This window comes from Octopus bimaculoides, chromosome 13, assembly GCF_046866305.1.
Source record: "Octopus bimaculoides isolate indiv1 chromosome 13, ASM4686630v1, whole genome shotgun sequence".
Taxonomy (NCBI): Eukaryota; Metazoa; Mollusca; class Cephalopoda; order Octopoda; family Octopodidae; genus Octopus; species Octopus bimaculoides.
Genome location: NC_142940.1, coordinates 52880575 through 52894580, shown reverse-complemented (window position 1 = coordinate 52894580; position 14006 = coordinate 52880575). Strand labels below are relative to the sequence as shown.

General features: G+C 35.3%; 1 protein-coding gene across 2 annotated transcripts in view; it reads right to left on the bottom strand.

Annotated features, from left to right (window-relative positions):
- The window catches only part of LOC106877721 (cGMP-dependent 3',5'-cyclic phosphodiesterase), a 436212-nt gene that overhangs the window by 342703 nt on the left and 79503 nt on the right, over positions 1-14006 (bottom strand). The gene's annotated exons all lie outside the window — the stretch shown is intronic.

Sequence of the window (14006 nt, the reverse complement as noted above, 5' to 3'; positions counted from 1 at the left end):
GACTGGCTCTTGTGCGGGTGGCACATAAGATGTACCATCTTGAGTGTGACCGTTGCCAGTACCGCCTGACTGGCCTTGTAGGGTTTTTGAGCGAGATCGTTGCCAGTGCCCCTGGACTGGCTCTTGTGCAGGTGGCACATAAAAGACACCATTTTGAGCGTGGCCGTTTTTGTGCGGGTGACACGTAAAAGCACCCACTACACTCTCTGAGTGGTTGGCGTTAGGAAGGGCCTCCAGCTGTAGAAACTCTGCCAAATTAGATTGGAGCCTGGTGTTGCCATCCGGTTTCACCAGTCCTCAGTCAAATCGTCCAACCCATGCTAGCATGGAAAGCGGACGTTAAACGATGATGATGATGATGATGATGATATATGTACATATATAGAAATAAATATTCAAAGAGAGAAAGATATGTTTATATATTCTTTTCTACTCTAGGCACAAGGCCCAAAATTTTTGGAGAGGGGGCCAGTCAATTAGATTGACTCCAGTACACAACTGGCACTTAATTTATTGACCCCGAAAGGATGAAAGGCAAAGTTGACCTCATCGGAATTTGAACTCAGAATGTAAAGACAGACGAAATACCGCTAAGCATTTCGCCTGGCATGCTAACATTTCTGCCAGTCCAACACCTTATATATATTTATATATTGAAACATGAATGTGTGAGAATGTGTGAATATAGCCATAAAGAAAAGAAAAAAATCTATAATAATGGCCAAGAAGAAAAGGCACCGATAATCATAAGGTGTGGCATGAGACTGCACACCCTATGATTAGTAGTGGACTTCAGGCAAGGTAGTTAATTTCCTTTGATCAACTTACCTGATGGGAGAGAAATAAATAAAGACTCAGTCAAGAGTTGATTTAATTGGATGTCCATGTATAGAGTGATGGTGCTCAAAATGTACGGATCAAAACCTTAATACACAAACATGCACACACATAAGTGGGTGCTGAAAAGTTACTGGCTTTAAAGTTATCATGAAAGGCCTAGTTGGAGGTCTTACCTTCCTAGTTATTTTTTACAGGGCTTAGAAAAACTAAAGGACTACTGCAAAAAGTGTGTGAATCTAAGAGGAGAATATGTTGAATAAAATCATAATTAACTGATTCTTTGGGTATTTTCTTTTACCCAAAGCCAGGAACTTTTCAGGTTCCCCTCATATGTACTCTCTCACACATAGACATGTACATTCTTAAGGTTTTTAATTTGCAAACATATATATTTCTGGAGGAGTTTCTTACCAAACTTTCTCAGAAAATACTTCAGTTCCAAACAGTTGTTAACTATCTAAAAAGCAAAAGTGAGACCCACACTAGAATACTGTTCCACATTTGGGACAGTGTTGCTAATCACATACAAACATGATACACACACACACACACACAAATCATACATTCAAAACAGCCATCCCTCACTGACTTGTATGTAGTAGCTCATCAACATTCTAGTCACAAGCACACAGGCATTCTGTCTCTCTCTACTATTTCTCATCTACTGCTATTAATAGTGGCCTCTTCTTTTCAAAACTGGCAAGTTTCATTCCATTTCTACAGAGACCCACCAGGCTCACTCATCTCTCCTCGCATCACCCATATTGTTTTTACTCCACTCTCCTCCAGGCCACTCACTAACCATTATGTCTAATCCTTCCTTTTTTTCTTCCTAAATAGTCTTTCTGAAGTTAACATATCGTCATCATCATTGTCAACATTTTTCATGTTGGCATGGCTTGGACATTTTGACAGAAGCTGGTTAACCAGAGAACTGTACCAGGCTCCAATGGCCTGTTCTAACATGGTTTCTACAGCTGGATGCTCTTCCTAATGCCAATCACTTTACAGAGTGTGCTGGGTGTATTTTACATGGTACTAGCATACTGCTCATTATTTCCTGCAATTGTCCACTTGTAGTGTTTCAAGAGGAACATCAACCAACTCACTCTTATTGGTCTCAGAGAACCTGTAAAAATTGATAGAGACAGCTCTTTCCTCCACATGAAACCATCAATGTCATGTAAACAGATGAATTTCATTTCAGTATCACACATTCAGTTTCTCTTTCACTTGCCTTTTTCAATACTTTTTCTTCTCTTTGATAAAGGGTACCATCCAAAAAGTCAGATACTCTTCTGTTTCTGCCTTTGGTGTATTTATCTTCATTTTACACTCTTTTGATTGTTTTCTTGCTTTATATTTCTATGCTTTCTCAGGTTCATGCTTGCACTAGTCTGACTCCATGTATTATTTGCTTGGTTGTCTCTACTTATCTCATAAGCATATTCATGCTGGATGATTTTTATCACTTTCTTTCTTTCCTTCTGCCTTTCTTTCTCCCCCACCACCTCTCTCTTCATATATAATACTACAATGGATGAATGATAGTGTTCATTTGTTAAACTTACTGACTCGCCAATCAATTGTACACTGCAGTTCTGACAGCACAGAGTAACGAGAGATTGTCTATCCGGACAGAACAAATATCACACAATATTTCTATTGAGAAGTACTAGATAACAGATGTTTCTGTGTCTTTTGGAATTTAGGAGTTATCTCTTTTATCATTCTTGACCAGAATTAGTCAAGCTAATGATTGTTCTTTTCATTACACCTCTTTATTTTAATCAAGCAATTTGCTAAGGTTTCATTACATTAAATATGTTAGCCCTACTTAACAATGGCATTTAAATATTTGCCTTATTTCATTACAGAAATAAATTTGCAGTAGTCTTATGTTTTATCTTGGAGTGTAACAGGTCTTGTAAGAAATTAGTTATAAGAATTGACTTAATTAATTATTCAGGTTCTTAAAAAGAAAAAAAAATTCACTTTAAGCTAATTATCTTCAATTAAAGTCAAGTTGTCTTTTTTTTTTCTTTTTTGAAATCTGACAATGGTGACTATACAGATGTCTTAGACATTAAACAAACTCCATTCTAGTAATAATTTTTACATTTGTCTGAGCTTTTCTGTGAAAATTCATGTTTTCCAAAACAATACAGTTAAATAAAATAACATTTTAAACACCTAGCATATTTTAGCCATCAACTTTTTTTAAATATTTATGCTAAATGGTTCACTTGAATCTAAAACATTCTTAAAAGTCTAGTTACATTCAAATTTGACCATTTTCTATTCTAAGGTAAAAATGGTCATTATTGTTGCCTTTATTTATTTATTTCTCTATCATTTCTAACTCCATTAATAATTTACATTCTTCATCCCAGCAGTCTATAACATTATTTACTCTAGATGTTAGTCTCTCAATTTTAAAATAATTGCCTTTTACTTAATTATTTTTTCCATTATTTGTTTATTCATCTTTATATTTCTTTTTTTTTTATTACACTACTACAATGCAGTAATATATTCAAGAACACAGATTTCTCAAAAGCCATCTTGGAACTATCTTTGAAGAAAAACAATAGCAAAAACATCTCATCTCTTTCTCAATTAGCATCATGCTACCAGCGATTAAATGTAAATATTTCTTTCTCCTTCAGTTTCATTCAATAACTTGATCCACTTGTAAACCTTTTAGACATTTGGAATCATCCAAGAATGGAATCAATAAATTCTACAACTTCCATCGTGTTATGTTATTTATATTCCTTAATGTATTCATGGATACAAGAGACTAAAAATACAAAAAAAAAAAAATGTTTCCAGATTGAGTGAGATTTACTCTAATGTCCTCCAAGGTTCTTTAAGATCTGCTCCTACTCTAAAACTTCCCATTAACTTACAAATCTTTTTCAATCTCATTTCAAATCCCTTTCTGCATTTGTATTTCAGAAAACAATTTGCAAGTAATATTCATGAACATTTTTTCAGTTAATTTCCATTTAGCATTCTTAGATTTAATTGAGAAATTTGATCCAATAGATTTATTGGAGAAATATAACCAAGAAAGAGCTGTGCACAGTTTAATGGAAAAAGTAGGTGTGTCTCCTTCATGCAATTCACTTAAGGGTTTTCTTTCTTTTTTTAACTCACAGAGTCTGAAGGAAGGGGTAAGCAGTACCCATAGCCGTCACAGCCCCTCCTAGATCAGTGAGGTCAATACTATTAATATTCCACTCGAACTATTGCAAATCAACAACTGCAGTAAAGACATGAGCAGAGCTGAAATTCCAAAAGGCTAATGTCCTGAGGAGGAAGAATTGAGTGTTGTGGCTAATGTGAGGCCTAGAAGATTGGACACAAAAGGGGTGGTGAAAGGACAAGAGATGAGTGGGTTAGGAATGTCTGAGTAGGGGTGGCATGAATCTCATCAGCTCCTAAAATCAGAGGCCATTATAGTAGTGGTAGAAAAGGCAGGAAGAGCAAACCACCAAAGAGGCTGGAGCATGTCTGTGAGTGACTTCATGTCAACCAGTCAGAGGTTCTTTTCTGGAAGTATTTAGGGTGCCTGAATGTATAGTTGAAGCACTAGTCCAGAAGTAGGAGCAATACTTCATTGTGAGCCACATCCAAGAGTTGTAGAATATCAATAACTGTTGGGACTTGGAGTTCCTTCTTGTCTTGGAAAGAAGAACTAGTCATTAGGATGTGGTCCCAGGTATGACCAATATTTGAAGTAATTGTGCACTCTTCATAATCAAGGGTTAAATGGTGCAGTGATATTTATCTCATAGAATCAGTGTTTGTGTTTTCTTGTTGAAAAAGACAAAACCGACATAAACCCACTGGGAGATGCTTTTCAGGTTTTTAATCAAGGAGTCAGTGTACGTTTGACATGTGAAATAAAGGCTACATGTGGACATGCATGGTTAGGGAAGGTTAGGGAAGGTTAGGGAAGAATAAAGGTAGTGCGATCATTATAAGAGTCAGCATTGTTAGTCATGGTCGTAAGTAAGTCATTGATGTATAAAAAGAAGAGAGTAAGGATAGAACTGACTCTGTGGCACACAAGAATCACTAGAATGAGACATAGAAAGAGCTCCTTCAATAAACACCACAATAATGTAATCTAATAGGAAGTTCCTAAGCCAGAAGATAAGAAATATGTGAAGCTTATAGGCAAGCAATTTTGATTTCAGACAGTCAAAACTTGTTGAGAGCAACAACAATGCTTCACTGAATTCCTCTAAAACAAGAGCACATTAGCAGGTGAGATAGGAGGGTGGGTCATAAATGGATCTGGTATTTTTGGAGACAGTAATGATGGTCATTAAAAGGAAGGAGAATATGTTACCAGTGGATCTGACCCTACAGAACTTGTACTGGTGGTCGTTAAGAAAAGAGGAATAGGTCACCAAAAGATCTAGTTTTAAAGAACCCATAACAGTTTATTAAGGAAAGGAGAGAAGGTCACCAATGGATCTGGCTTTATGAAAACTATACTGGTGGTCATTAAGAAAGGGAGTAGGTTACCAATGTGTCTTGTAAGATATTTTACAAATACCTTCTAACTTTACTTCTTTAAACCATTTACGATCATAGTTTCTTTAAATATCAAAGAAATATTAATTTTGTTTTACCATTTTATTGGTGATTTTTTTTTACATTCCTTTTTCCATGTTACTTTGGTTTGGAAGATTCCAAGACTCTGAATTTTTATACATAAAATATTGAAGCCAATGACTTTACAGGTAACTGCATCATACACACACACACACATATATATATGTACATATATACAATGCAGCTACCTGTAAAATCATTGGCTTCCAACATTTTATATATATTTTGCCATCAATCAACTCAACTGTGATATGGTTTCCATATTTTAGCTAGACTGCCCAAGGATATAACATGTTATTTGCCTCAAAGCACAATTCAATCAGAAAAGCATACACCATGCCAGTTATGTGCGTATGTTTATATTATGTAGAGGTGGGGGAATGGAAAAATGTAGAAAGACATCAAAATCATGGCAGAGCTGTGTCTTCTTTGCTTGTCTTCTATAAAAGTCATGGATTTATTCTGTGGCTATGCATTATTACTAACAACTGAGTAATGTTAATAATTACTAACCAAAACATTAGTTTTTATCTTTTAACTTTAACTTGTTTCACACATTGGACTGCGGCCATGCTGGGGCACCATCTTGAAGGATTTTAGCTAAACAAATCACCTCCAATTGTTCTAGTTGTGTTTGTTTGTTTGTTGGTTCGTGGACAAGATATCATAAGAACCACTGGATAGATTTGGATGAAACTTACAGGAATGTTTGGCCTCATGAATGGCACAAACTGATTAGATTTTGGGATCGATCTGGTACCGGACAAGGATTCTGGATTATTTTTTCTGTCTTTTGACTTAATTTTTGAGAGTGGTCATGGGACGGTCATGGCTGGAATACATCTGACCGTTGGTCTATGCAATCAGAATCAACTTGGAACAGAATAAAATCAACAGCAGGTTTTACAAGACAAAAGCCTTGCGCAACAAAGCAAAAATATAAAACTGAATGATCAAGCAGTTTGTTTCAGCCCTTGCAATCCATATGCATAATCACCTTTAACCCTAAACGTTCTACCTGTTTTATGATCAAACTGGCCAGATCTGACCTCTCACACTAACCCTGCAATATCATTCTGAAAATTAACACTTATCTCTGCAAAAACTCAAAGCTACAAAATGATTTATGATTGATACAAAACGAGAATAAATAATCATTACTCCTGAGAGAATGTGAATGCTAAAGGGTAAAACAAATAGGTATGTCTGCAACACTCCAAGGACACTGGTACACCGTTGGTTACAATGACGAGGGTTCCAGTTGATTCGATCAATGAAACAGCCTGATCCTGAAATTAACATGCAAGTGGCTGAGCATTCCACAGACATGTGTACCCTTAAACATAGTTCTCGAGGAGATTCAACGTGACACAGAGTGTGACAAGGCTGGTCCTTTGAAATACAGGTTCTAATCATTTTTGCCAGTTGAGTGAACTGGAGCAAAATGAAATAAAGTGTCTTGCTCAAGGATACAATGTACTACTGGGAATTGAACTTACAACCTCACAATGATGAGCTGAATATCATAACCACTAAGTCACATGCCTTCACCCAATAACATTACAACAGCATCCTAAGAACACTGTTTCTTCAGCTCAATAAAGGAAAATATCAAAACAACACATACACACAAAACTAGCAGCAACACCCATAGTGTTATTAGCCCTAAATATGTATAAGGATGCACACTTCCTATAAAAAATGCAGAAATGCAACAGCTGTTATATTCAGACTGGGCTCACTTTGCCTGTATCCATTGTCATCACAATAATAATAATAATCTACAGACAAACACAAATAAACTGGACAATGAGGAAAGCACAGCATTCTCAGGTTGTTTACACTGCACAGCATACAACCATCTACAGCAAGTCAGAGTGTGCAGTATGGTCTTTGACTAGACCTCCTCCATATACACAACCTGAAGCTGTGCATCTGTGGATGGGTTGCACTTAATCACTCTACTTAGAATCTATAGATCAGCTTGATCAGAGATAGCTTCAAACTACAGATCAACAACAATCAATAAAAACAGCATTAAGAATAGTCAACAAAGCTTTGTGTAATTTCTCTAGTAATCCTATGACCAATTCTTCAGCATGTTCTTCTACAGAAAGAAGCTCTTACGTTGAGAAAGATTATCTATTGATTGGTTATATGTAAACGCAATTTGTTTATATGAAAACAGGTTGCTTTCCTTTATATTTAATTCAGGCTCCAAATATTGAATTAATATATATATATATATATATATATATATATATATATATATATATATATATATATATATATATATATATACATACATACATATATATATATATATATATATATATATATATATATATATATATATATATATATATATATATATATATATATATATATACACATATATATATGTATATATGTATACTACAGCCTGACGTCTCTATTAGATCAACACACTTTCCACTGTCTATACGTCTTGTATTTGTACTGAGATGCTATTGAACCATGTTTGTATGGCTGTGTAATGTATTGATACTTGTCAGTATATGTACCTGTTAGTATACAAATGTTTTTTTCTCTAAGTACATGAGAGTAATTATGTGTAAATAGAGTGTGTATAAATAGCAATCTATGTACGAGTGTATAGACATGTATCTGTGACTATACGTATCAGTGTGTTAATGACTGTTTATTTTCTCAGCATCAGTTTGGACAGCTTTAATGAAGAGATTAAATATTTGTAGGTTGTCTGTCTTCTAAGACATTACAGCTGCTACATTTTACATATAGATTACACTACGGGACATTCCCCCATCAACTTGTCGATTGAAGATCACAACAATTTTAGCACCTTCGACAATATTGATCACTCCAACAATGCCAAACAGCACTGAGGCTACCAAGAAATGCCTGGATTGTTTTGGTCTACACTTTTAGATTTTGTTTCATTTTTAAAATTTTTTTTGTTTACTCTGTTATTCATGAAGCCACCATGCAACATGGTGTGTAGCTGGATACAAACTACAACACTCTCAAAACATAAAAAGTAGCTGTCACTTTCCACAAAGCAAAACGAGGAAGTTAAAATAATGATACAGAATTACCCCACTGGTTGTTTTAGCAATTATGGTTTCTAAACACTGTTTCAAATAACTTGTCTTATATTCTTATGTACCCCCCCCCCCCCTGCAAGTTAAATCTTACACCAGTAACTGTTAGACAGAGAGACTGGTCTGAACATCGTTGGCCACCTAGATTAATGATGCAGGTATGTTTATATGCTTAAGAAGTTTGTTTTAGAGTCATATAGTTTCAGCTTTGTCTCACTGCATGAAACCTTGGGAAACTGTAATCATCCTCGTCATCAATGTCATCGTTGTCATCATTGTTGCCGTTGTCATCATTATTATCATCGTCAGTATCATCATCATTTCATGTCCACTTTCTATGTTGGCATGGGTGATTAGCTATTTTCTTAGATGGGTTGGAGAACTTCATCTCCTAAGTCTTTCTTTTAGTTTTGTATCTTTGACTGTATATCCTTCCTAACACCAACCACTTTGCAGAGAGTCTTGGGTGCATTTTTTGAGGCATCAGCACTAGAAAGGTGTAATGTGTTTGATAAAAACTAAAGGAGTCTCTTGACCCTACACTTAACAGAGTCCACTGGGTACTTAATTTTATTATCACATCACCATTCGAAAGGATAGGGGTGAAAGTATAATGGATGGCAAGTGGGGTTGAACGATAGAAATCAATATCAAATGATGAGGGGGCAAAAATACATGGGTATTGGTTGAAGTCTTTTAAGTAGTATGCCTCAATCCTGTGAGTGGAACCTGGTAGACAAAACCTGTGAAGAAGCCCACTGTATGTGTGTGTGAGTGTGCATGCACACATGTGTGCAAGTGTTTGTGTGTGTGTGTGCGCATGTGTATGCATGTGTATGTATCTGTAATGTGTGTCTATATCTGGATGTATGAATGTATGTGCATGTATGCTTATACCTTTGGTTATTTGTTGGTGAAAGATGTAAACATCAGCAAAAGAATTGCTTTTTAAACTAAGTCCATTGAATTACAGAGACATTTTTGCCACTCTTGCCAGCCGAAATGCAGTGAACCAGTGCCAGGCGATGCTATTGTTCATAAATCACATTGCCAAAATAAAAAAAAAAACTACATGATAATCGATGATTCTGAAGAGAAAAGGAATAGTATTGGAAGAACATTATGAGAAATCACTGAGCAGGTGAAATAACATAGGTTGGACATCTTATGCATCGACAGATGTAGAAATTCCAAAAAGATGAATAACAAAGTCAACTCTAATAAGATTGAAAAAGGAAAACAGTTTGGTGCTCCACAATTTCTGCAACCTGGGAATAAAATGTTTTGTTACCTTGAGAAAACAATATAAACTTCAAGTCTGTTCCTTCTACTCTTTAATCTAAGATTTTAAAAATCTTTTACAGTGATTTAGTCTAAATAAATATCAGAATTACACCGAATCTGTTCCAGAGAATGTTTGAAGTTAAATCTTTACATTAGATTAAAATAATGAAAGCAATATTACATTTGGGAAACTTATAAAATCTTGAGTAAAAATGACCAAAGAACGAAAAACAATCATTAATTAATCCAGTTAAATTTAAAACAAATACGTGTGCATATCTGTGTATTTGCATATAAAGTGCCTAATTTGTCTATGTGTGAGTATGCTTGTATTCGTATGAAACAGCAGTGAGGTGGAATCTTACTAGAAGCTATAGTCTTTCTTGAAAGAAATACATGCAAAAATGTCACTAAATCAATTAAGTAAAACTTAATTAGTCAGAATCAGAAGCATGAAATGTAATTACAAATCAAAAGACTAGTTAACTATCACATATAGACAGACTCTGCAGAGCTACAACCACACAATAGTTAAACAATTAGAAAAAAAACATCAATTGGACTTCATCAATGAAATTAAATTAAATATATTTCAAGCTAATCCGAATACTTTTGTTAGCTATATGGTTAATATGTCTATCTCCTGACATATATGAAGTCAATTCATAGCCAACAATAGTTCTAAGGCAATTTAGTACATCACTATTTAACCATAATTATCAGTAAATGACATGTCAAAAACCAAGCTGTTTGATCTCCGACTAATTGACAAGGTTGATGTTTTTTAGATTGTAGTTTGTAGATTTTCAGTTTTAATTTATTCTAGACATCTAATCAAATTTGTGATTTAACTGGCAATGCTGGCTTATTAAATGCAATGGTGGTAGAGAAATGTCTACAGCTTCTTTTAGAATACAGAGATGAACGTTATATTTTGTTAAAATACCTTAATAATTACAGAAATATTTGAACTACTGATAGACCAGAGTCATTGAGTTCAGTTACTGGTCATAACCCATAAACAGGGCTGTTTTAGCAGCATTATAGGCCACCAGGCGAATCAATACACTGGACCCTATAATATTTATTTACTGATAGCAAAGCACAACATACATAGCTTAGAATCAGGCCTCTTGGCCTGTGGGGGCCCTGGGCAACTTGTCCAGCATGCCCATGCCTTAAGATAGTACTGCTCATAAATTGTGTTTAGGGTAAAAGGGTAAAGATCCCCTTTGGTCATGAATGACCATGAGATTGCACCTAGAAAGTCACCTTCTAAGGCACAAGTCCGGGCAAGGTTGTTTCCAAGTAAGGTAATATTTCTCCAAAGACAAAGGTACATTCAAACACACACATATGTACATACATATATTGTCATCATCATTTAATGTCCATTTGCCAGCTGGCATAGGTTGAATGGTTTGACAAGAGCTGGTTAGGTCAGGGGCCACACCAGGTTCTGTTGCTTGTTCTGGTATGGTTTCTACAGTTGGATCCTTCCAAATACCAACCCCTTTACAAAGTGTACTGGGTGCATTTTACATGGCATCAGCACCAGTGCTTTTTATGTGGCATCATCACCAGTGCTTTTTACATGGCACCAGGCTTCTCTTCTGTTTCCATCAACCAAATCAACTCACAAGGTTTTGGTCTGCCTAGGGACTATAATAGAAGGAAAACGCCCAAGGAACTATGCAGTGGAACTGAAACCAAAACCATATGGCTGGGAAGCAAGCTTCTTAACCGCACATCCACATTTGTGCCTATAACTAGGAAACCATTATTTCATTTAAATGTTTTGATTTCAAAAGTGTCTTGAAGTAAATGAAGTAGAACTGAACTGAAAGAGTAGAGTGGCAGAGCAGGAAGCACTAGCAACATAAAACCAAACAAAACAACATTTGCATTTCTGTGAGTAGAAATTATACATTTAAATATACTGAGGATTAACATAAGCTATATAAGTTGACACCGAATAAAATATTTGGTAATATATCACCCAGTGTTTTGCATGATCCCACATGAACTTATATACTGTGAAAGGAGACAGAGTTTTTAGAGTGCTACAAGGATTGTCTCATAATATTTATTGTGATGTTCTGTATTCTGAGTTCAAATCCAGTCACAGTCAACTTAGCCTTTCAAAAACAAAAAACAAAAAACAAAAAAAAACAAATACCATCCCAGGTCAGTTGTTGGCAGAACTGTTAGAGGGTTGAGCAATATGATTTGCAGTATTTCCTTCAGCCCGTCATGTTTTCTTAGTAATGTCTGCAATGTCACTGACGGCAAGTCATATTGGCTTTGACCTAAGTCAGCAACCTTTACCTTTGAATAAACAACAGCAGCATGGAGAGAAGAGACTTGCATAGGCAACTGTCAGTCTCCCTCAAAAGAAAAGAAAAAAAAATGAATGTAGCTATAGGTGCAAGAGTGGCTGTGTGGTAAGTAGCTTGCTTACCAACCACACGGTTCTGGGTTCATTCCCAGTGTGTGTGGCAGCTTGGGTAAGTGTCTTCTACTATAGCCTCGGGCTGATCAAAGCCTTGTGAGTGGATTTGGTAGACGGAAACTGAAAGAAGCCCGTCGTATATATGTATATATATATATATATATATATATATATATATATATATATATATATATATATATATATATATATATATTTGTTGTTGTACTTGGGGATGGTCATATTGCCAGTTTAGCCAATAAATAAATAAATATATATATATATATATATATATATATGTGTGTGTGTGTGTGTGTGTGTGTGTGTGTCTGTGTTTGTCCCATCAACATTGCTTGACAACTGATAGTGGTGTGTTCATGTCCCCATAACTTAGCGGTGCTCCAGCATGGCCGCAGTCAAATGACTGAAACAAGTAAAAGAGTATACATGTGCAAAAGCAAAGTCAATGACCAACAGAGGCCCCTTATGAATGTATTATGCATCTCATACATACAAGGTGTTTCTACACAGTTTCCATGTGACAAATGGTGAAAGGACACTTCATACAGAATGAATGTAATATAAGCAAAATAGGCATGAAAAATTTGCATATTTTAGTCATGGAGATAGTGATGATGGTGTCTCTTCTTAATTAACCTCAGTGGTTTTGTGTTCTTAAATATGCTAATTTTCCATTAGTATTTCTAATTAGACTTTTGATGTTTGGCATTTATATGTTCAGCTCTACTTAATAGCTGACTTTCATGAGTAAGGCACCTCTGATTAATTAACCTTAGTATTTTGTTTTCCTAAATATGCTAATTTTCCATGTTTTCTTAAATTACACAACTGTAATCCTAATTATTGGTTCACTTATCACTGCTTCTATATGTACAGCGAAGTCTATGCTTTTTACTGGGGAGGTTTAATAATACTTAAATATGTCCAGAGTTGTTTCCCATACTTTCCAAAATATTGGTTTCAGATTTGGGCACAAGGCCAAGAATTTTGAAGGGTGGGTATTAGTCAATGTCATTGACTCCAATACTTGACTGGTACTTTATTTCATCAACTCAGCAAACTGACAGAAGACAAAGCATAGGAAGGTTTTTGAGCCCGTTATTATTATTATTATTATTATTATTATTATTATTATTATTATTATTATCTGAAACAGTTTGATTCAGCTCTAGAATTTGGTTAACTGAGCCTGAATGAACCAGGTTTCTGTAAGAACCCTATGAAACTTTAAGCTGCACGGAGCTGAATGAAACTGTTTTAAATAATGATACATGTGACTCCTGACGACAATGAAACTCACCCCCACATTTTTTTTATTTTACTAGAAATGCGAGTAGTAACATAATGTAGATCTAGATAGGTATAAAGCAAATATGATGGTCATGGCAGGAACATCTGTTTGGTCAGGGATGATCAAGGTGTTAAACATCAACATCATTGTGTCATTGATACCTATCAATATAGGTCCTTAAGGAATAGAAGACAAAGACATAATAACCACAAAGGATTTTTGAAAATAATTACTTCTAGGCAATCCTATTATACTAAAGAAAATGTATATGCAATCTCATTATTGCTTTGTTAATTGTTAATTTGCGTGGCCTTCATAGGATTTTCGAGCGAGATCATTGCTAGTGCCCCTGGACTGGCTCTTGTGTGGGTGGCACATAAAATACACC